The 24782-nt window shown below is 42.9% G+C and overlaps 1 protein-coding gene across 1 annotated transcript in view; it reads left to right on the forward strand.

The window, feature by feature from the left end:
• Positions 1–19543: 19543 nt before the first annotated feature.
• Positions 19544–24782, forward strand: part of CMYA5 (cardiomyopathy associated 5) — a 110015-nt gene continuing 104776 nt past the window's right edge. Inside the window, exon 1 of the mRNA XM_089658373.1 lies at positions 19544–19623. The gene's annotated coding sequence lies outside the window, so the exon portion shown is untranslated. The remainder of the gene's footprint in view (positions 19624–24782) is intronic.

Raw genomic sequence — 24782 nt, forward strand, 5'->3', positions numbered from 1 at the left:
CCTTGCTGGCTCAGACTCAATTAATAGTCCCTGTCCTTGACCAAGCCTTTTCTTGGCTTTAAGGAGAACTCTGTTTCAACGGATCAAGGTCCTTCCCCAGTGTCAGCATTTTCTTCTCTTGGCTTTTTCTTTGTGCTGGTCTTCCATCATCTTGATTGGCCAGCACAAGATGATGTTACTCCCATGCATTCAAAGGAGAACAGTCATGCTGACTAAATGTAATCTGAGGTATGTATGCGCAGCTCAGTGTACATTTTACAGATAACTGCCAACAGTCAGATGCGGACACCATGTTTCTTTTGAGTGTTGTAGCAGTTTCAATACCACGCCTACCACTTTCTCATCATCTCTACTCGGCTCTATTACAGGTAAATGTCTGCTGCAATATCCACATGTACAATCTCCTTGCCATGTATGACTGATAATTAACACTGCTATACTTATGGTCAGTGCTGTCGCTGCAAGCGGGCAATTGTCCCCCCTTGGTTATGCCTTCCCCCCCCCCCCCCCCCGTGTTTGCCTCCCACTATATTAGGCTACCAAAACTTATTTGGTTCAGATGGTGTCAAGCGTGTGTGGTGGCAACCAGGTGAGTGCTGCAGGCATTGGGGAGCTACAGCTCATTAAGGGAACCATGAATGCGAACATGTACTGTGACATACTGTAGCAGAGCATGATCCCCTCCCTTCGGAGACTGGGCTGCAGGGCAGTATTCCAACATAACGACCCCAAACACACCTCCAAGATGACCACTGCCTTGCTAAAGAAGCTGAGGGTAAAGGTGATGGACTGGCCAAGCATGTCTCCTGACCTAAACCCTATTGAGCATCTGTGGGGTATCCTCAAATGGAAGTTGGAGGAATGCAAGGTCTCTAACATCCACCAGCTCTGTGATGTCATCATGGAGGAGTGGAAGAGGACTCCAGTGGCAATCTGTGAGCTCCATACCCAAGAGGGTTAAGGCAGTGCTGGAAAATAATGGTGGCCACACAATATATTGACACTTTTGGCCCAATTTGGACATTTTCACTTAGGGATGTACTCACTTTTGTTGCCAGCAGTTTAGACATTGATGGCTGTGTTGTTATTTTGAGGAAACTTCAAATTTACACTGTTATACAAGCTGTACACTCACTACTTTACATTGTAGCAAAGTGTCATTTCTTCAGTGTTGTCACATGAAAAGATATAATAAAATATTTAAAAAATGTAAGGGGTGTACTCCTTTCCGTGAGATACTGTACATATCAGCATAGATGCAGCACCACTTCCTTACACTAAATATCTCTTAAACTGAGCTGCTAATATCCCCCCCCCCAGCTCGTGCCCTCCTCTATGACTTTTTCATAGAGATCAATAGTGCAACTATCAGTCCCTCCCCTCACACTAGGGTACTAAGTGTAAACCGAGACTCTGACCTGTCTTTTCAGCCCCAAATTCAATCGCTGTCTAAAGCTTGTAGACTTCACCTCCATAACATCTTTAAAATTTTCCCCTTTTTAGCTAATGAAGCCACCAAGCTACTCATGCATTTATTCATTCCATGTTATCTTGTGCCTTGATTATTGCAACTCCCTTCTCATAGGCCTACAGTTGTGTTCAAAATAATAGCAGTGTGTTGAAAAAAGTGAATAAAGCTCAAAATCCTTCTAATAGCTTTTATTTCCATACACACAAATGCATTGGGAACACTACACATTCTATTCCAAATCAAAACATGAAGGAAAAAATATATCAAATTTGTGGTGTTCCTCTAAAAAAAAATTGAAGAAAAGTGAATATTAGACTGTTCAAAAAAAAGCAGTGTTTTGTATTTTTCTTTACAAACTCAAACATTCACTATATAAACTGAAAAATGTTTGAAGATTTTGCTTTCCTTTGAATCACTTAATGAATATTTGGTTGTATAAGCACTGTTTCTGAGAACTGCTGTACATCTGTGTTGCATGGAGTCAACCAACTTCTGGCACCTGTGAACAGGTATTCCAGCCCAGGATGATTGGACTACATTCCACAGTTCTCTATTTCTTGGTTTTGCCTCAGAAACTGCATTTTTGATGTCACCCCACAAGTTTTCTATTGGATTAAGATTTGGGGATTGGGCTGGCCACTCCATAACATCAATCTTGTTGGTCTGGAACCAAGATTTTGCACGTTTACTGGTGTGTTTGGGGTCGTTGTCTTGTTGGAACACCCATTTCAAGGGCATTTCCTCTTCAGCATAAGGCAGCATGACCTCTTCAAGTATTCTGATGTATTCAAACTGATCCATGATCCCTGGTATGCGATAAATAGGCCCAACACCGTAGTATGAGAAACATCCCCATATCATGATGCTTGCGCAGCCATGCTTCACTGTCTTCACAGTGTACTGTGGCTTGAATTCAGTGTTTGGGGGTTGTCTGACAAACTGTCTCCGGCCACTAGACCCAAAAAGAACAATCTTACTTTCATCAGTCCACAAAATGTTGCGCCATTTCTCTTTAGGCCAGTCAATGTGCTCTTTGGCAAATTGTAACCTCTTCAGCACATGTCTTTTTTTCAACAGTGGGATTTTGCAGGGGCTTCTTGCAGATAGCTTGGCTTCACATAGGCGTCTTCTAATTGTAACAGTCCTCACAGGTAACTTTAGACCTTCTTTGATCTTCCTGGAGCTGATTGTTGGCTGAGTCCTTGCCATTTTGGCTATTCTTCTATCCATTCAAATGGTAGTTTTTCTCTTTCTTCCACGTCTTTCAGGTTTTGGTTGCCATTTTAAAGCATTTGCGATCATTTTAGCTGAGCAGCCTATCATTTTCTGCACTTCTTTATATGTTTTCCCCTCTCCAATCAACTTTTTAATCAAGGTACGCTGTTCTTCTGAACAATGTCTGGAACAACCCATTTTCCTCAGAATTTCAGAGAGAAATGCACTGTAACCAGCATGTACAACATTTGCTGCCTTCCTTCCTTAAATAAGGGCAATAATTGCCACCTGTTTTTCAAAGAATGAATGACCTCACTAATAGAGGTCCACACTGCTATTATTTTGAACATGCCCCTTTCAATTAGTGATTCAATTACACAGAATCAGCAGCATGCATGTCATGACTGTTGGGTCTGTTGGATTTCTATTACTCTACTACACCTGCTAGTAAATTATTTGCCATGTAGAAATATCATTTCTACCAAAAACAGTGATTGATCAGGTTAGTGATGTCTGACTGCTATTATTTTGAACACAACTGTACCTCTCCATAGGCTATCCCCTCTTCAGGCTATCATGAATGCTGCTACCAGACTTATCTACCTTACCAACCGCTCAGTTTCTGCCAATTCCTCCACTGGCTTCTGATTGCGAATTACATTCAAAATACTAACAGCAACATACAAAGCCATTCACAACTCTGCCAAGCTACATCACCAATCTTGTCTCCAAATATCACCCAAATTGTCTTCTAAAGACCTCCTGCTCTCAAGCTCCCTTGTCTCCTCCTCCCATGCTCATCTCCAGCACTTCTCCAAAGCCTCTGCCATCCTCTGGAACTCTGTACTTCAACATCCATTTTTTGAAACGGATCACAGGCCTATTTTTGATCTATTAAAAAAGCATAACCTACAAAAAATAGATGTAAATTGATGTAAACAAACTATCTGTTTTTGTATTGCTAGTGGATGTGAAAAACTGATGTAAACCTATCCATTTTTTTCTTTGAAAAAAAGTGACTGAACTGATGAAACGAACGGTACGCAAGTGTGAAAGGGGCCTAAGACTGTGTGGAAGAATGGGACAAAATCACACCTGAGCAATTCATGCAGCAAATTTCTCCATACAGGAGGCATCTTGAAGCTGTCATTACCAACAAGGATTTTGTATCAAATATTACATAAATTACAGTCAGCATTTTCAATATTTTTTTTCCCTGTGTCATTCCATTTTATTACACAACTTAATTTCTGAACTTATTTGTTTTGGTTTCTTTGTATGTATGGATTCCATGGGTTTTACCGACGTGTGCTAAACAAAATCCATGCCAATGGTACCTTTAGAAATATATTTACTGAGAAAAATGGTGCTGTGTTCAATACAGTACTGATTTTACCCGCAGTAAATTCTGTATAATAATAACAGAAAGGTAAGGTTATTTTATATTGCAATATAGAGCCTGCCTTTTCAAATGTTTTTTTCATTAAGATTTTTTCCAATTTAATAGGACTGTGGCAGTTCCTGTGGAAGATTTTCCCATTTTTAAGGATCTGGTAGACAAGAGGTTAGAAACCCTCTTTAAGACCTTGTTTTCTCTGGCATTTCCCGCTAAGCCAAGCAACCTGTGGTTGTATCTATGGCTGTCTGCCAGATTCTTACTGTCTGGATTAAGTGTATAATCCAAGACCCTAGCTCCATTTTAATGGATCCCACTGTTCACCACCCCCTAGAGTTTTTACCTGCGGCTTTATGCTACTGTGTGGATGGCCTAGTGAATACGCTTCATTAGATGCCAAGGATGAGCCTCCTCCTTATCACATGAGAAGAATCCCCTGGCTCAAATGTGGTTTGGCAGAATTCCCATACAAGAAGCATCTTTATCTCCTTGGACAAGCTTCAAGTCCAAGCCTAGAGCACAAGCCTGATGGAAGATGTGGACCGACAGGCTGGCCAAATCTGGATCCAGGTCAACTTACTAAAAAGGGGGTGCCCCCACTTGTAAATATAGAGGGTTGTCTATCGGTGTCACTGTAAGGGGTCAGGCTAAGAGACCAGTATCTATAGCAGTAAAGAGAACAGCTCGATAAGTACTCAAGCAGGTCACCCTGGTAGATGACACAGGCTCACCTGAGGTGTGGGGTCTAAGCACTAACCAGTATTCACCAAAGCTCCTGATGGTGGAGATAGGTTTTTCTGCATGTTAGTACCAGGTTGCAGTCCTCAGGATCATACCACCAGAAAGTGAGCAAGCTGAGGTCCAGTACGAGAAATACCAGGTAGGGATCAAGCATATTATTATTATTACATCGAGTTTATATAGCGCCAAAGGGTTTGCTCAGCGCTGTACAATAGGGGGGACAATACATGGCACAGTTCAACAAAGACAGACAGCGTACGAGGGGTAAGAGGGCCCTACTCTTTCAAGCTTACAATCTAGGAGGGAGGGGGTAGTGGAACAATAGGAAGTGGCTGAGGGGAATGAAGTGGCTGAGAGGGATGAAGTGGTGGGAGGAATGAGGGAGAAAGGCTGTTAGGTGAGGGTGGGGTAGGCTTCCCTGAAAAGATGGGTTTTGAGGGAACGCCTGAATGTGGGGAGGGAAGGCGACAGTCGGATGGATTGGGGCAGTGAGTTCCAGAGGATAGGGGAGGACCTGGAGAAGTCCTGCAGTCCTGCATGGGAGGAGGAGACCAGGGAGCAGGATAGAAGGAGGTCCTGTGAGGAGCGAAGGGTACGGGTAGGGTGGTACTTGGGGATCAGGTTGGTGAGGTAGTCAGGGGCAGTGTTATGAACGGCTTTGTAGGTCAGGATTAGAAGTTTAAATTTGATGCGTTGGACAATCGGGAGCCAGTGGAGGGAGAGGCAGAAGGGGGTGGCAGAGGTGCTGTCCAGCATTCCAGGTGGCTCAGTAAGAGCTTTTGCCGAACACAGCAGAGGTGGGTTCAGATGCCTGTCCTGACAGTTTGCATTCTCATCTACTCACCAGAGTGAGTAATCAAGGACAGCTCTCAGTCCCAACTAACGATTGGTAGCCAGTGTGACCGGCTCCTAATTAAGTGACCACTTTCATAGCCGATTACAGTGGTCAGATGATCATCGATACTTCCCACCCCTTGGGTGGTTAGAACTCTTTCCCTGCCGAGTTGTTCTCTTGTGTTGTCAACCTGTCACATGAGCTTCCAGCAGAGGCTAAAAGCATGGAGACATGTTTCTCCATTATCGAAATTAGTAATTCTTCCTGAGCAATGCCAATGCTGAAGAGTGTGCACATAGACAGGACATTGCTGCACAGAGGTTGGATTAGATTAGCAGCAGTGAGATACAAAAATAATGAAAAAAGGTATAAACAGTATTTACTAGAAGAAAAATGTCAATTTTCATTAAATGTGATTTAAATCTACTATAAACATACTTATGAAAATGATATGACTCAGATATAGTGACCCTTGTGCATGATATAAACATTTGTGTGGTACTGCGACTACAAGAGGAATCCATCTACTGCACATAAAATGACATATTATGCAGTATATCTGAGTAATCTACACTTAGTCTGAAGTACTACGGATCATTTTAGTGATAATATATAGCATGTGTCATATGATGAGTCAATGAGCCAAGATATTGTAGGAGGTGTTCGGTTTTGTTATACGTCAAGGAAACATAATTGTAGTATACCCAACACATACATATTAGGTTTTCAAATTGACACTTCTTTTCCTTTTGCGCTTTCATTCTATAAACCTTCTGTCATTTAAATTTAAAGCTGAACTCCAGCCTTCCCTAGTTGTACAGATCCATCTCCTGCACTAAAATTGCTTACTCTAATTTCACTGCACACTGTGAGCTTTTCACTGTGTGCATTACAAATAACAGCAAGGCGGACACAGCCAACCTCATTTCCTGAACTATTACTGGCCAACCACTTTCATTCACTGGATTTCAGTTCTGTGGATTTTGGAGGCTCAGCATCACTCATGGGCTTTACCTAGTGTGGTCTGTAGGATTCAGGAGGTTATGGACCACCCCTGATCTGCCTGATATACAGAAAGAAGAACAGAGACCTAGTTATGACATCACTGGGTCTAAAATAAAGAATGTAATGAAAGCAGGTTTTATTTAAAAATGTTATAGGCATGTTAATGAAATGGGATGGATGATCCAAGGAAGGCAAAATATAAGCAGATTAAACTTGAGCTTTGTACCCAAAGCCCAAATCCAGGCAAAACATTTGCCTGTTCACCAGGAGCCAAACTTTATATATAGAAGCAGTATTTCTACTGCTTCTACAGTATATATGACAGCATTAGGGTATCATTGAGTGCTGGCACCCGCCAACTCCATAGCAAACACTGACATCACCAGCACCATTGACCCTGGCCATGTAAGCAAAGGGGCGAAGATAGCAGTGGCATAAATATGGCCACTGACCATATCTGGACAGCGATGTCATCACTATCTCCCACCCAGGGGCGGACTGACAACTCATGGGGCCCCCGGGCAATAGGGGATCATGGGGCCCCTGTGTCCTCGCCCACACTCAAACCACACCCAAAAAAGCCTATGAAAGGTAGCAGGGGCATCTCATGGGGCCCCCTACTGACCCCGAGCCCTCGGGCAGTACTCGAGTTCCCAAATGGTCAGTTTGCCTCTGCTCCCGCCCCTTCATTTATATAACTGATGACAGCACTGGGAACTGTCATTCAGCAAGGAGTATCACTGGGATCGGTTGTGTGCACTGGATCCATCAGGTTTTCCATTTTGGCAGGCAGCAGGCATCAGGGTTGCCAACCGTCCAGAACTTTATGGACAGTTTGTAAAATCAGCCAGTTACAGACAGTAACTGCCCGTAAAATATAAGGCCATGGGGATCGGGGAACTCAGAGTCAAAGTTGGACTTGGACAGGAGGCGGCTGGCTGGTGCCACATTGGTGTCATCATGGCGCCACTTGGTGTGGGGCATGGGTGAAGGTGGAAGCTCAGCTGAGCCGGATACATCAGATTATCAGAACAGGAGGATGAACATTCATCCCAGCACATGAGTAAATACTGTATGTTATAGTGTTATTGCTGCCTCTTCTTTTAAAGGGTTCTTATTGTGTACAAGTGACCCGGTAGAGACAGGGTCACCACAAAGGATTTTTTTATTAAAACCTAACTGGGCTCAATGGAGGTATTTTAAACTTTGTCTGTAAGTGGATGCGTGAAGCTATAGTAGCTGGTTGGAGGAACACATTGGCTTTGTTTGGAAAATGTTTTTGTCTGTAAGCTTTGGATGTGTTTTTTTCTATTTTTTTCTATTTTTTAATCTTTTTAATGACAGGTTAGCCTGGGAGTTGTTAGATTGTGTTTGTATAGGTGGGACTTAGCTTAGGTTAGTGTCCTTCATTATTAGTAGTGAGCCAGTCATTATAGCTGCATTCTGTTGTTTATATGGGAGTTTGGAGTTCTTCTGTTATGGGGGATACTTGTTATAGCGCACCATTTTGATGTATTACTAGTTCCAAAAAATGATAAATACATTACCATTTTCATTTCCATTGTCATTTGGAACAGTCCTTCCTTGGTGGAGGAGAAGAGGAGGATAGAGGTGGTGAGAAAATCAAAGCAGAGGATCAAGCTGACTGGACAGGCCTGCTGCACCCAAGCGAGCAATGGAGGAGCCTGGAGGTCAGATCAGTGAGAGCTCCCAGCCAGTCAGGTCACACACTCTGTGGGGGGAGAAGGGGGGGTGAATACACTAAAATAAGGGGGGACACTGATATAAAAGTTTCCGCTTATATCAATAACCCCCTTACCATAGAGTATTCACTCTGCTGAAGGTGGTCTGCAGTCACCAGGACCCTCCTGCCCCCCCCCAAACCTGAGTACCCGATGTTAGCCTTTAAATCAGTGTCCTCAGAGTTCCCCTTTACTGTCTTTACTGTCAGTGCACTATAAGGGGGAACCCTACTGACTCTGATGTAAAGGGGAAATCTGGACTCTGATGTGAGGAAAAATATTGTGGACTGTGATTTAAAGGGGAACTCTGTGAATTCTTATGTAAGAGGGGGGTTCGAGTGACCAGAGACCCCCTTACATCAACGTTTCCCTTTACACCAGAGTCCACAGCATTCCCCCTTACATCAGAGTTTTCCTTTGCATCAGAGTCCAGTGTTCCCTTTTACATCAAAGTCCGCAGAGTTTCCCTTTGCACTGTAAAAGGGGGACCCTGCAGACTCTGATGTAAGGGGAAACTCTGTGCTGGGTTATTAACCTGACCTTTAGGTAAATGGAGAAACATGTTTTTGCCTTTTTCATACCTTAAAGAGTTAGTAAACCCAGGAGCCTGCATTCACTATATCTGGTCTCCCACAATACACAGTACATAGAAATGCAATTATTTTCGTAAATACACTGCTCAAAAATTTAAAGAAACACATTTTAATCAGAGTATAGCATCAAGTCACTTAAACTCCTGGGATATTGATCTGGTCAGTTAAGTAGCAGAGGGGGTTATTAATCAGTTTCACCTGCTTTGGTGTTAATGAAATTAACAACATGTGCACTAGATGGGCAGCAATGAGACGACCCCCAAACAGGAATGGTTTTACAGGTGGAGGACACTGACATTTATTTCCCTACTCCTCTTTTCTGACTGTGTTTCACTAGTTTTCCATTTGGCTAGGGTCAGTGTCACTACTGGTAGCATGAGGCGATACCTGGGCCCTACAGAGGTTGCAGAGGCAGTCCAACTCCTCCAGGATGGCACATCAATACATGCCATTGCCAGAAGGATTGCTGTGTCTCCCAGCACAGTCTCAAGAGATGGAGGAGATTGCAGGAGACAGGCAGTTACTCTAGGAGAGCTGGACAGGGCCATAGAAGGCTCTTAACCCATCAGCAGGACCGCTATCTGCTCCTTTGTGCAAGGAGGAACAGGATGAGCACTGCCAGAGCCCTACAAAATGACCTCCAGCAGGCCACTGGTGTGTATTTCTCTGACCAAACAATCAGAAACAGACTTCATGAGGGTGGCCTGAGGGCCTGACGTCCTCTAGTGGGCCCTGTGCTCACAGCCTGGCACCATAGAGCTCGATTGGCATTTTCCATTGAACGCCAGAATTGGCAGGTCCGCCACTGGCACCCTGTGCTTTTCACAGATGAGAGCAGGTTCACCCTGAGCAACTGTGAAAGACGTGAAAGGGTCTGGAGAAGCTGTGAACATTATGCTGCCTGTAACATCGTTCAGCATGACCGTTTTGGTGGTGGGTCAGTGATGGTCTGGGGAGGCATATCCATGGAGGGACGCACAGACCTCTACAGGCTAGACAATGGCACCCTGGCTGCCATTAGGTATCGGGATGAAATCCTTGGACCCATTGTCAGACCCTACGTGAGTGTAGTGGGCTCTGGGTTCCTCCTGGTGCACGATAATGCCCGGCCTCATGTGGAGAGAGCATGCAGGCAGTTCCTGGAGGATGAAGAAATTTATACCATTGAATGGCCCCCACGCTCGCCTGACCTAAATCCAATAAAACACCTCTAGGATATCATGTTTCGGTCCATCCGACGTCACCAGGTTACTCCTCAGACTGTCCAGATCCAGATCTGGGAGGAAATACCCCAGGACACCATCCATCGTCTCATTAGGAGCATGCCCCGACGTTGTCAGGCATGCATACAAGCACGTGGGGGCCATACAAACTACTGAGTACTATTTTGAGTTGCTGCAATGACATTTAGGAAAATGGACTAGCCTGCTGCATCATTTATTCACTTTGATTTTTGATTTTGAATTCAGTCCTCTGTAGGTTGATCATTTTCATTTCCATCAAACGATGGGGCATCCTTACGTTCCTAACACATTATCCATTCCACATCAGTATAGATATCCAGCATGATATTTTCCCCATTGAGATCTGATGTGTATTTAAAGTGTTTCTTTAATTTTTTTGAGCAATGTATAAACTGCTAAATACCTTTTCTCATCAGCTGTATATTGCAAACTTGTGAATTCTATCAGTGTCTGGCTGAGCACTAATTAAAGCTTGTAGAAGGAGATTTAATTCTTTTCTGACTGTCCTAAGAGGCTGCATGACCCCCAAATCCTGTGCTGATCACATGCCCCCTCCTAAAAAAAAAAAAAAACCCTCTCTAGCAATACACACCAAACTGAGCATGTGCAGAGTGCCTCCTAGGGCTCTGTACTATCAGCAGATGGATTGGGGAATGTGGAAGAAGGGAACGATCAGAGTAGACAGGATCAAACAGCCTTTTTACACAATGCAGAGGATTAACCCCTTAGGTTCTACAGTGAGTATAACAAGCATGCTTTACTGCATATACAGACTGATACTGTTGTGGGTTTAGTAACACTTTAAATGCATTGCTAATAGCACTAGCTACATGTTTGTATATACATTGTAAATGTTGATATTTGCAAGGTTTTGCACGTAAAACGGTAGTTTTATGGACTTTTTTGAAGTGTCAGTAAAAATTTGGCTCTGTCAGTAAATGTCACGATTTTTGTCAGTAACAAAATTTGTGCGGTTTTTAATTTTGGGCATCCTGTCAGTAAATTTCACTTTAGGAGTTGGCAACACTGGCAGGCATCATGATTGATTGGATTTACAGGGAGAGACTTTCTTTTCTTTTTTTTTTTTCTTTTTTTTGCATTTTATACATATAAACCTCCTGCACAGGGCCATAAAATACAGCATATGAACATACAGGCGTACCTCGGTTTACGAACGCCTCAGTTAATGTAATTTTCAGTTTACGAATGAAAATCCATCCAAAATAATGCCTCGCTTTACAAATTTTTTTCACAATAGGAAGCAAGTTTCCCCAGGATGCATTGTGCCTGGGGGGTTTATAGCGTCATCCCCGTGCCTTTAACCGCCTCCCGCCTGCCATATAGTGTAATGACAGGCGCAAGGCGGTTCTCTTGTTCTGGGAGGACGTCATATAACGCCATCCCATTCTAACCGCGCATGCGCGGCTCCAGGAGCGCACAGCATGGCGATATGCTGTGTCCCTCGGACACAGCAGATCACTGATCCACAGAAAGAGCCGAAGACATCAGCTCGGTCATGTGATCAGCTGTGTCCAATCACAGCTGATCGCATGTAAATAGGGAAATACCGGTTATCGGCATTTCTCTCCTCACGAGCTGTCACGCTGACAGCTCGAGAGGAGAGCCGGTTATCGGCTTTCCGCGGAGGGGACAGGTACACTGATCATCAGGGCACTGATGATCAGTGTGCCCTGATGATCTGTGTAGCCCCAGCAGTGCTACCTGTCAGTGCTCATCAATGCCACATATCAGCGCCTACCAGTGCACATCTATGCCACATATCAGTGCCCATCTGAGCTGCCTTTCAATGTCACCCATCAGTGCCAGTCAGTGCCACCTATCAGTGCTACCAATAAGTGCCAGTCAGTGCTGCCTATCACTGCCCGTAAATGCTGCCTATCAGTGCTGCCTATCAGTGCCAGTCAGTGCCGCCTATCAGTGCCATATATGAGTGCTGCCTTTCAGTGTCCATCAGTGATGCCTGTCAATGCCCATCAGTGCCACCTACCAGTACCTCCTCATCAGTGCCCATCAGTGCCACCTATCAGTGTCCATCAGTGCAGCCTATCAGTGCCCATCACTGCAGCCTCATTAGTGCACATCAGTGAAGGAGAAAAATCACTTATTTACAAAATTTTATAACAAAAACTAAGAAAAAACTTTTACTCAAAATTTTCAGTGGTTTTTGGTTTAAGAAAAAATAAAAAAAACCCAGAGGTGATTAAATACCACCAAAATAAAGCTCTATTTGTCTAAAAAAAATTATAAAAATTTCATATGGGTACAGTGTTGCATGACCGCGCAATTGTCATTCAAAGTGTGACAGCGCTGAAAGCTGGTAATTGTCCTGGGCAGGAGGGGGGTAGAAGTGCCCTGTAGGCAAGCAGTTAAAGTGCACTTTATAAAGAGTTTTGAACAGATAAGACTTTGACTTTTTTTCTGACCTCCGAAACGGATTAATTGGTTTTCAATGCATTTTTTTAATCATGTCCTTGTACAGTATTTATGCCTTTAAAGTGCACTTTATAAAAAGTTTTGAACAGGTAAAATACTTTTTTTTTACTTTTTTCTGACCTCCAGAACGAACTAATTGGTTTTCAATGCATTTACGAATATTTTTTAATCATGTCCCTGTACAGTATTTGTGCCTTTAAAGTGCACTATATAAAGAGTTTTGAACAGAACACTTTTTTTTCTTTTTTCTGACCTCCAGAACTGATTACCGTATATACTCGAGTATAAGCCGAGTTTTTCAGCACATTTTTTGTGCTGAAAAACGGCCCCCTCGGCTTATACTCGAGTCAACGTCTGCAGATGTCTAGCAAGGGGGGCGCGAGGCTCCGTCAAGGGGGGCGCGTACAGGGGTGGGCAGAGGGCTGCTGTCTCTTACCTGGCTCCCACGATGATCCATCCAGGAAGCGCTGCTCCTTCCGTCACTCCGGCAACTCCCTCACGCCTGCCGCTTGGCTCCGCCTCCTCACCGGGGATTGGCCACCAGAACTGTAGCTCAGGAAAGGTACACAGGTGGCCAATCACGGGTGAGGAGGCGAAGCCGAGCGTACCCGCGAAAATCGAGTGAGGGAAAAGCCGGTAAGTGTGCAGTGCAGAGGTGCTGCTGCAACCACATATGCTGGCTGCAGCAGCACCATACTGCAACAGGGGTCAGCAAGTGTCATTGGTGTCAGTGGGAGGAACAGTGCCGCATCATTGGTGTCACCGATACTAATGATGGGGCACTATTCCTCCCACTGATACTAATGATGGGGTATTATTCCTCCCAGTGATACCAATGATGGGGCACTATTCCTCCCAGTGATACCAATGATGGGGCACTATTCCTCCCACTGACACCAATGATGGGGCACTATTCCTCCCACTGACACCAATGATGGGGCACTATTCCTCCCACTGATACCAATGATGGGGCACTATTCCTCCCAGTGATACCAATGATGGGGCACTATTCCTCCCACTGACACCAATGATGGGGCACTATTCCTCCCACTGACACCAATGATGGGTCTCTATCTTTATTTTTTACATTGACTAGTAGGTGCCTCATTTCCCACCCTCGGCTTATACTCGAGTCAATAGTTTTTCCCAGTTTTTTGTGGTAAAATTAGGTACCTCGGCTTATATTCGGGTCGGCTTATACTCGAGTATATACGTACGGTAATTGGTTTTCAATGCATTTACAAATTATTTTTTTTTTAACCATGTCCCTGTACAGTATTTATGCCTTTTAAACTGCACTTTATATAGAGTTTTGAACAGATAAAAGACCTTTTTTTAAACTTTTTTCTGACCTCCGGAATGGATTAATTGGTTTTCAATGCATTCCTATGGGAAATCGCATTTCGGTTTACAAATTTTTTGCAATACGAAATGTCCTGGAGAACGCATTAAATTCGTAAACCGAGGTATGCCTGTATAGTGTAAAACACATTTTCACAGCTGCAGAGTATTTTTGCCCATAAGGATGCATTACATAAACTGCCATGTGCACGTACCCTCCAGTACCAGCATATGCTTACACATGCATATGGGCTTTTATTTCAAAACATAGAATTTGACATTTTGAAAAATACATGTGCACTACGTGTCCTACAATGCATTCCTATGGCCATAAAATACACTGCTGTTTTGGCTTTCAGGCATGACAACGACAGATGTATTTAACACTGTACTTTACAACTGTGAGCAAGACCCCTTAATGATTTATCAATACATTCAGAGCTGCATTCATTTGTGCCTTTGAAATCTTTCAAGGAACATGAACAAGGGATGATGGGTACTATGACTGTTCATTCAAATCTAGCTGTAGTACACCAGGGTTACTCTCAGTAATCTGCTGCTTTGTTTTTGTAAATCAAGTTGTCAGTTGTCACTGTATTGTGTACATGTAGTGTAATAATCAATGGCAAAGCTACAACAGTCCAAGGAAACCTGTGCTGGAAAAATACGTCATTGCTGACATCCTTACAGTACAATAATTCCAAAGAAGTACAGGTATCATTGAAAGCTGTGTTGTGCTATAAAAAGAAGGATGGAAGACTATGAATGAATCCAAGGTACAACTGCGTCAACACAATACGCATGATGATAGTCTCATAAAGGGTCCACTGGCATTCATGTGTAGGAGCTCAGAACTTGCTGCTTTATTCTTTGATATTGTCACAGGGCAGCCTGTTTTTTTTTTATCAATAGGTGTTACATGAAAGTCGTTGTAAACCCTTACATATACCCAGTGAAGTGATGCATTTGATGCACATAGATGAAACAAATCTTCCTAAACAGGTTGTACCTGTTTATCTGCAGTCTTCTCTTCTCTATGTTTGTTCAAACTTATAAAATTTGTTGAGCTTTCAGAAAACAGGGGACAGGGAGCTGAAATAACACACTGCAGAGCTCAGTAAGGAGATCTCTGAGAAGTGATTGTGAAGAGCCACCCCTCCACACAGCTCACAGGAATAGAGCTGAGGCTGTGAATTTGCTGGAGGTCCCTCCTCTGTCACCATATTTCTCTTGGTGTCAGGAAAACTTGTCAGAAGTATCAAGGAACAGGGCAGCAGACAGAAATAACACTTACTGCTCGTAATTGAGACACGTACACTGTCAGGAATGACCTGCCCATAGTGCAGGTGAAGTTCCACGGCGCACAAATATGCGCATGCGCAGAGTTCTTACTAGCCAAACAGATGTGCAGGCACTTGGACATAGGCGCGCACATGTGTGTGCACGTATGCGCATGCGCATACGGGCACGCGCCTGTCACTAATACTGGCACCAAAAGGGCTATTTAAACTGGCTGCAGTAGTTGTCCCATTGCCGTATGGTCTTTTCCCTGCTTGTGTTCCCTGATTCCTGTGATTGACTCCTGATACTGAACCAGCCTGTTCCTGATCTCCGCTTGACTGCTACCTGCCCTGACCTCTGGCTTGTCTTGGATTATTCTTCTGTCTCCGCTCCTGTCTGATTGATTTTCCGTTGCTGACCTGGCCTGTGACCTGACTACTCTTCCTCCTGCCGCTGTAAGCCTGATCTGCCCGACTGATACCGAACCCGGCTCGTCTGACCCTGCATCCTCAGCACGCTGCGCGTGAGTATCCATCCATCCTGCACGGCTACATCAGAACCCTGCTCCCTGCCTACAGGTCATCAGCTGTTACTGGACTGATTACAGGCAATCATACCCCACCGTGCCCCTGTGACTGCTGTCTCACCATCAGAGGTCCTTGATCCGGAGTTGTACGGAAGCCTGCCTCTTCACATCAGGCTCACTATCCAGGTACATGACATACACACTACAAAGGGATATGCTTTGTTCATATTTCATGTCTGAGGTTTATAACCACTTTAAGCGTTGTCTTCATTATTACATGTTGGTCATCACTATCTATAGATTAGATATGCTTGTGTACATTTTGTGGCTGTCTCTTCTCTAAGCCTCTTAATAATGATTCTGTGAGATAAAAATTATTACACAGATGGGAACATAATTTGTATTTCTGTACAGGGGCGGACTGACAACTCATGGGCCCCCAGGCAATAGGGGATCATGGGGCCCCTGTGTCCTTGCCCAAACTCAAAAAAGCCTATGAAAAAGGTACCAGGGGCATCTCATGGGGCCCCCTACTGACCCCGGGCCCTCGGGCAGTGCCCGAGTTTCCAAATGGTCAGTCCGCCCCTGTTTCTGTACATTCTCTAAACTACACTGATTATTTATGCTCTACAAAATTCCAGAAATAACAGGTGAGTGACTTAATAACACAGCATGTACAGCTCTAGGACAACCATTATATTAGGTATTTATCCAATGCAAATACAAGTTATTTGTACAAGACACAGAAATATGTACTGGAATGTTTTGTGTATTTAAAGCTAAACTTCAGGAATGATCTGTATTGCATACTTACATTGGTCCAGCTGGGCACAATGTAACTATGTATATCTCATACCTGAATGGCTGTGGGGAAGCTGACAATCACTGTAGTAGTCGGTGCTACTACAGTAGAAGCTGCAATCTTCCAGGACCTGCTTAGGTTCTGTGCAAGTGGCTTCTCCTCAGCACGCTGACCACAGAGAGTCCCTAACTCAGCACTGCTTCCATTCATAAACTGCCTTGTATTTTTTAAATGACTGACTGGTTGAGGTGAAGGTTGTGAGGTCACCATTCCTCCCTTCCTTCTATGGTCAGTGTGCAGAGGGGAAGCCGCTCACAGAACCCGAACAAGATCCGGAAGATCGCTGTTATCACTGTGGTAGTCAACTTACTATGATTATTTTCAGTTTCCCCAGGAGCCCATCAGGTATAAGTAATGCATATTTACATGCCTAGTACACATGATGAGAATATAGGACAAACGATCGTCCTTTTTTTTTGCATGCTAGTCTCATATTGAAAATGAATACGTTCCTAAAGTTAGAAAAATTCTTGTAAGACAGAATGCAACTTCTTAAGTGATGTAATGTGTTGTATTACATTGTAATGTATTTGTTCGTTTTCAAGCATGCGTGGTCTTGGTCTCGATTTTTTTCATACAAATACTATATTAATTACATGAAAATCGTTCATTCTGTTATCTTGCAAGAAAAAATTTTGTGCTTGTCCCTTCGGATATTTTTGCACGAACTCTCATGATTGGCTCCTGAAAACTGTGTCTTAATAAACAAATTGTCAGATGATCACTCCAAATGCATTATTTTCATCCAATTTTCTCATCGTGGGTACTAGGCATAATGGGTTGTCACAAGCTCTCATCAAGAGTGCTCAACTATACTCCATCTGCCCAGCTGCTCCATTCATAGAAGTCATACTACAGCTTCTATGAATGAAACAGGATCTACAAATGGAGGACAGGCATATGATTGAAAAGTCTGCCCACTCCATTCATAGACCATGTTTCATTCATAGAAATGTTAAAAGCCGATATGGCTTTTATGAATGGAGCAGCTGGGTGGAAAGCAAGGACATAGTCAAGGTCTCTTAATGAGACCCTGGGACAACCCCTTGGTAGTATTAACCCCTGATGCACAAGAAGATTACGGCGGCTGGAGTGGGAGGATTTCTACCCAGCTGCTCCATTTATAAAAGCTGATGCTACAGTTACTACGAATGAAACATGGTTTATCAATGGAGTGGGCAGACTTTTCAGACATATGCCTGTCTTCCATTCATAGATCCTGTTTCCTTAATGAGGACACAATAGACAGCAATAAAAACCCAACAGGTGTTCTAATCTCCTTCTACTCTATCCAAAATGTAAAAAAGTCTTGATTTCAGTTATACCTTTTTCAAACAAGGTCCATATTTACAAATTCTGGTGATTACATTTGTGCCCCTACACAGGCCAACAGTTTATTGGGGATTTAAAATCAAGTAACAGTGTTATTAGAAATTTTTTGTACTGTCGATGCACAAGAAACTGCCATTGTACTTTATCCACAACTGATTGTTTGCACAGGAGAGACTGTTGTTTAAAGTAGAACTATAGGCAAAACTTTTTTTTTTTCATTTTGGATAGAGTAAGGGAGGGTTATAACCCCTGTCACATTTTTTTCGCCATCTGTGTCCCCCCCCCCCCGTGGAGATTTCCCTTCACTTCCTATCCCATAGCCAAACAGGAAGTTAGAGAAAATTGCTGCAAATTAAAGGAATTCCTTGGGGACCCCAGATGACCAGGACTAGTGTCTCCATTGGAAGATTTTCCCTCTATTACTTTTCTGGGGACAACTCAAAATTTGGGGTTTTCTTTTACTTTCTTTTCTTTAATGATAATGACAAAGAGGACAAATAACAGCGAATCTCCTTAACCACTTCCCCTCTAGAGGATTTACCCCCCTTCCTGAGCAGGCCATTTTTTGCGATATGGCCTAGTGTGCAATTGCGCAGTCATGCAATGCTGTACATAAATGAAATTTGTCTTTTTTTCCCCACAAATAAAGCTTTCTTTGGTGGTATATGATCACCTCTGCGGTTTTATTTTTTGTGCTATAAACATAAAAAGACCGACAATTTTGAAAAACAAAACAAACAATATTTTTGACTTTTTGCTATAAAACATATCCAATATAAAATTTTAAAAATCTAATTTTATCATAAATTTTGGCCAAAATGCTACGTCTTTGCTAAAAAAAATCACAATACAGTAACTTAAACTTGTGCGCTGTGTGTGTTTTACATTGTATGCTGTGTGCTGTTTTACTAGGCAGGCATGCTGCTATGTATTTCTCTGCTGAGACCCAGTGAGTGACATGGCTAGCCACCAATGGCGGCGTAGGTAGGGCGGTGCGCACACCCCCTACCCGGAAATGCAAATCACAGTATTTCCACTATAGGGCGGCGGGAAGCTTAACAAGGACATAGACCGCAATAAAATCTGCCAGGTATTGTAATCCCTCTCCACTCTATCCTTTATTTATACTTTAAAATGGTTGCTCATATTTTATAGGATATGATACAAAAATGTATTTCAATGGACATTTATGTCAATGATTTACACAGAATAGTCCATAATTCTGAAGTAGGAAAATATGTTTTATCTATCAAATTATTTAAAAAATAATAAACTGAAACGCTTTGGTTGTAAGAGAAAACCCTGCTTGCAGTGAAAGCCAAGGATAACAAAGACTCAATACCAGGCATGTGTTCTGAGAAATTGTCTGACATTGTTTTCAACGGTGTACAGCTGCTTCCAAGTGTGAGCTGTGCTGGTCCTATAAAGGATTATCTCTCTCCTCCTCCACTAGGGGTATCCCCATGTCTGACACCAGACTACACAACATTATACACTCCCAGTGCTCAGTGCTGTATTCTATTGCTAGCAAGAGAGCAGAAAAGAGCAAAGATAGGTAGTGAGCCTTTCCATTGCCGGGATGCCAGTGAGTATAGATGTTATGTGGTTTAAGAATTATTCAGTTGATATCTATCTGTCTATCTATCTATCTATCTATCTATCTATCTATCTATCTATCTGTAGATCCATCCATTTATTCCTCTCCCCCATCCTGTGCTCCATCTCTCTTTCTTTATATCTGTCTTTATTTCTTTTCCTCTACCTATCTCTGTATACATACAATATTTTTTGTCTTATCCATCCATCCAATCTGTAACATTTATCTTTTTATTTCTATGTATTACCTAAGTTATTTTATGTATTTTGTAAACCTATAGCCTTAATCAATCTTTTATTACCGTATGTATTTTGTGTACCCTTACCACTAAAGAGTTCATGGGAGGTGGAGTTAATTAAAGGTTTCAATTAATTAATTAAAGGTTAATTAAAGGTTTAGGTTCTTTTTAAAAGAAGCACAGTACTTGTTTGAAAGGTTAGCAATACGTTTAACAGTTTAGCCAAAAAAATAATAAAACAAAAATGATATGCATGATTCTTAAAGTGGAATAAAACCCTAATGATCACTATTCCTAAAAATATTCCCTCGCCCCAAACCCACCTATCCTGCCTGAACCCATATGGAAAATATCTGCGTACTTAACATATTTTGAATTTACTCCAATCCGCTCACATGTTCCTGCGGCTCATGGGCTCCTGTGGCTCAGCTGTTGTTGGTGCTCCCTCTTCTCCCCTGCAGCAGCTGCTCACTGACACAAGGGAAGCAGAGCTGTGCAATCATGTGACTGGAGTAATTTAAAGTGAGGATGGGTTAAAAGAACCCCTGTTGGGTTTTAACTACTTTACAGGGCACTGTTAGGAGAGGTTTTCTCTCTTGTCCCCATGACATCACTTTTACCAAACAGGTAGGGAGTGGAAATGGGCACACAGCAACACAAAGTAGATGTGGGTTCTAGTCTCCACTACTCTATAAAAAAAAAAAAAGCTTTGTATTTATTTACAGGTACTTATATAGCACCATCTAGTTACATATATATGGTACATTCACATCAGTCCCTGCCCTCAAGGAGCTTGAACAGAGAGGGAGAACATGCAAACTCCAGGCAGGTAGTGTCGTTGTTGGGATTCAAACCGGCAACTCTAGTATTTCTAGGCAGAAGTGCTAACCACTTAGCTAGTGTACCTTCTGTCTGTGTTGCTGTCCAAGACTAATGCTAGCCATACCTTATATAAACCAGCAGATTCTTGCTGAATTGGCCGAAATTCAATCTGTGGGTGGCCCTGTTGGCACCACCCAGTTCAACAAGCTTCATTTAAAAAACTGAAGTAGTCGGATTGGTTGAACAGTGACTGCATGCTATCATATGCAGACACTGTTAAAACGGAGTTGCAGTCAGTTATGTGTTTATTAAAAGTCAGCAACTACAAAACCTGTAACTGCTGACTTTTAATAAACATACACTCACCTGTCTCAGGGTCCAGCGATGTGCTCACCTGCGCCATCCCTTCTCTGCTTCTTCTCTCCCCGGCATCACAATTGTGGGCACTAGGCTGTGACATCTTGCGGCTGCGCATTCTCATTGGTCCGGCAGTCTTCTGGGACCTATGAAAGTTCCCAGGAGACTGCGGGAGAAAGGAGGGGGCGAACGTCCAGCTCACTTTGCCACGGCGAACTGAGCTGGAAGTGAGAGTGGGTACCTGTCAAAACAGGTATCTGCTCCCCCCTAAAGGTGCCAAATATGGCAGTGGAGGGGGGAGAAGACAAATAAGTGGAGCTTCCACTTTTGAGTGGAACTCCGCTTTAAGGTTTTCTGAGAGCTACTGGTGTCAGAATACAATAGCTGGCAGAGGAGATGCCTTCATCCATGCTGTGTACTGGGCTGAACGAAAGGAATTGAAGCATGTATGGCTAGGCCAGTGGTCGGCAAGCCGCGGCTCGCGAGCCATATGCGGCTCTTTACAAACTTAAATGCGGCTCTTCTGTGTGCCGGGCGCCCGCTCCCCTCCCTCCTCTCGGGCGGCCGCCCCAAAAGTCAGGACTCTGCAGCTGTCAGGATGTAGGCGGGGCAGCCAGGATGTAGGCGGGGCAGCGTGACGAACTCCTCTCCTCTCACAGTCCGCCCTGAAGACCAGAACGTCGCGGGAACACGGCGAGAGGAACGTGCGGAGCAAAGGTAAGTGAATTGACACAATATGGGGAATGAATTACTATAGGGGGGATGAATTACTATATGGGGGATGAATTACTATGGGGGATGAATTACTATATGGGGGATGAATTACTATATGGGGGATGAATTACTGTGGGGGATGAATTACTATATGGGGGATGAATTACTATATGGGGGATGAATTACTATGGGGGATGAATTACTATATGGGGGATGAATTACTATGGGGGATGAATTACTATATGGGGGATGAATTACTATATGGGGGATGAATTACTATGGGGGATGAATTACTATATGGGGGATGAATTACTATATGAGGGATGAATTACTATGGGGGATGAATTACTATGGGGGATGAATTACTATATGGGGGATGAATTACTATGGGGGATGAATTACTATGGGGGATAAATTACTATATGGGGGATGAATTACTATGGGGGATGAATTACTATATGGGGGATGAATTACTATAGGGGGGATGAATTACTATAGGGGGGATGAATTACTATGGGGGATGAATTACTATATGGGGGATGAATTACTATGGGGGATGAATTACTATATGGGGGATGAATTACTATGGGGGATGAATTACTATATGGGGGATGAATTACTATGGGGGATGAATTACTATATGGGGGATGAATTACTATGGGGGATGAATTACTATATGGGGGATGAATTACTATATGGGGGATGAATTACTATGGGGGATGAATTACTATGGGGGATGAATTACTATATGGGGGATGAATTACTATATGGGGGATGAATTACTATATAGGGGATGAATTACTATATGGGGGATTAATTACTATGGGGGATGAATTACTATATGGGGGATGAATTACTATGGGGGAGGAATTACTATATGGGGGATTAATTACTATGGGGGATGAATTACTATGGGGGATGAATTACTATGGGGGATGACTTACTATGGGGGATGAATTACTATATGGGGGATGAATTACTATGGGGGATGAATTACTATATGGGGGATGAATTACTATGGGGGATGAATTACTATGGGGGATGAATTACTATATGGGGGATGAATTACTATATGGGGGATGAATTACTATGGGGGATGAATTACTATATGGGGGATGAATTACTATATGGGGGATGAATTACTATGGGGGATGAATTACTATGGGGGATGAATTACTATATGGGGGATGTATTTTCAGTTTTAAAAATGTGGCTCTCAAAATAAATTTCAATCGTGGTTTTGGCGAGATTTGGCTCAGTTGAAAGAAAAGGTTGCCCACCACTGGGCTAGGCTAACCCTCAATTACTGTCTTGTGAAGCAGCTGTCAGCAGGACAGGAAATGAGAGGAAAGAGATCCCCCGAATAGTTGTAAAGTTTTGTCAGGTGTCCTATTGCTTCCTTGCTCTATTCAAAAACAGAGAAAGATGTTGGCATTCACTTACAATTCTAGCATAAAATGTATTCTGAGCTTGTTAGTGTAGCATGTAGGTGTGATCCAACTGATCTCTGGGTGCTGTAGAGTACTCCATAAATTAGCACGCTCACATTTTCTGAGCATACAAGTTTATTTTAATGAAAGGGAAGGGAGGATGAGATCTTGTAAAAGAGAGGACTCTGCATGGACAACAACATTCAGGGCAGGTTCTTTAACCTGTCAGATAGCTTGTCTTCCCTAGCTGGCAGTAACAGATTGTCATGCTATACCTCTAAAAGCAGCTTGTCTATGATTATCTTTAGCTCTGGCAGCTGCCCTGGTATCCCATAAAGAAAAACAGGGAAACCAATGAATTAAAGGGACTCCTAGCATCATCTATGAGCATTGTTTTGCTTAAAGTGGCTTACATATATCCAGTGAAGTGACTGGTCTCAGATGATACACAGAGATTAAAGAAATCCTACTACATAAGTTGTACCTGTCTATCTGCAGTCTTCTCTCCTCTACATTTTTTTATTTCAGGTACTTATATAGCGCTGTGATTTACATATATATTGTACATTCACATCTATCCCTAACCCTCAAGGGGTGTACAATCTAAGGTCCCTAACTTACATTCATACATACACATACTAGGGCCATCCATTCAAAGTGCTGAATTTATCAAGCTTCTTTGAGAGTTCATAAAACAGGGGGTGGAGCGCTAAAATTATACACTGCAGAGCTAGTGAGGAGAGCTGATTGGAGGGAAGGAACACACCCCTCTTCACACAGTAACAGAACTGAGGCTGTCAATCTGCTGGAAGTACCTCCCCTGTCACCATTTTTCTCATGGTGTCAGGAAAACTTGTCAGAAGTGACTCATGATGAGGAAGGAAGCAGCAGACAGAAATGACACTTAGTGCTCTTAATTGAGACAAGTACACACTATAGAGGGATATCCTTTGTTCATATTTCATGTCTGAGGTTTACAACCACTATAATGTTCTCTGGAAAAAATTTCACCTGATAAACTATTGGCTAACACTGAATGAACTTTCAGTCTCTGCGTTCAGAAATTTATGAAACTTACCTTCTTACCCATTACTTGCTTTTGTCTTTCATTTCCTAAGCTGCACTGTAAACATTTAGACATGGGAAGGAAGGTAAAGCCCTCTGTCAATGGGCACTGGGCTTGTGCTGACTGTATCAGTTTGTCAGCAGTTTAAGATACTTTTTGAGATCATACAGAATTTATTGGCATCTAACCACAGTTGACCTCCTTCTGCCTACATTTGATCTGCTTCAATGTGGTTTTGCACTCCTTTAGACTGGTATGGGAATGTAAAATCTGTTTGAAATGAATAAAATGCTTTAATGAAAGCTGGCGCTAAGACTGGCCATACATGGCTGAGAAATCAGTCTAACCCCCCATCCATCGTTAAGTCTGCTCGGTGTGTTCTGCTGCAGCTACCCTGATAGCTCCCTTTGCTTCCAAGAACCTTAAGAAGCTTCTGGATGATAGGTGTGCAGCTTTGCAGATAGCAGAATGAATATTGATACAACCCTGGCCTATCCCAGAGAGACGGGCTTGATGGCAT

The sequence above is a fragment of the Staurois parvus genome, unplaced genomic scaffold (genome assembly GCF_062004578.1).
Source record: "Staurois parvus isolate SC_StPar_1 unplaced genomic scaffold, SC_StPar_1.0 ptg001065l, whole genome shotgun sequence".
In the NCBI taxonomy this organism is placed as follows: domain Eukaryota; kingdom Metazoa; phylum Chordata; class Amphibia; order Anura; family Ranidae; genus Staurois; species Staurois parvus.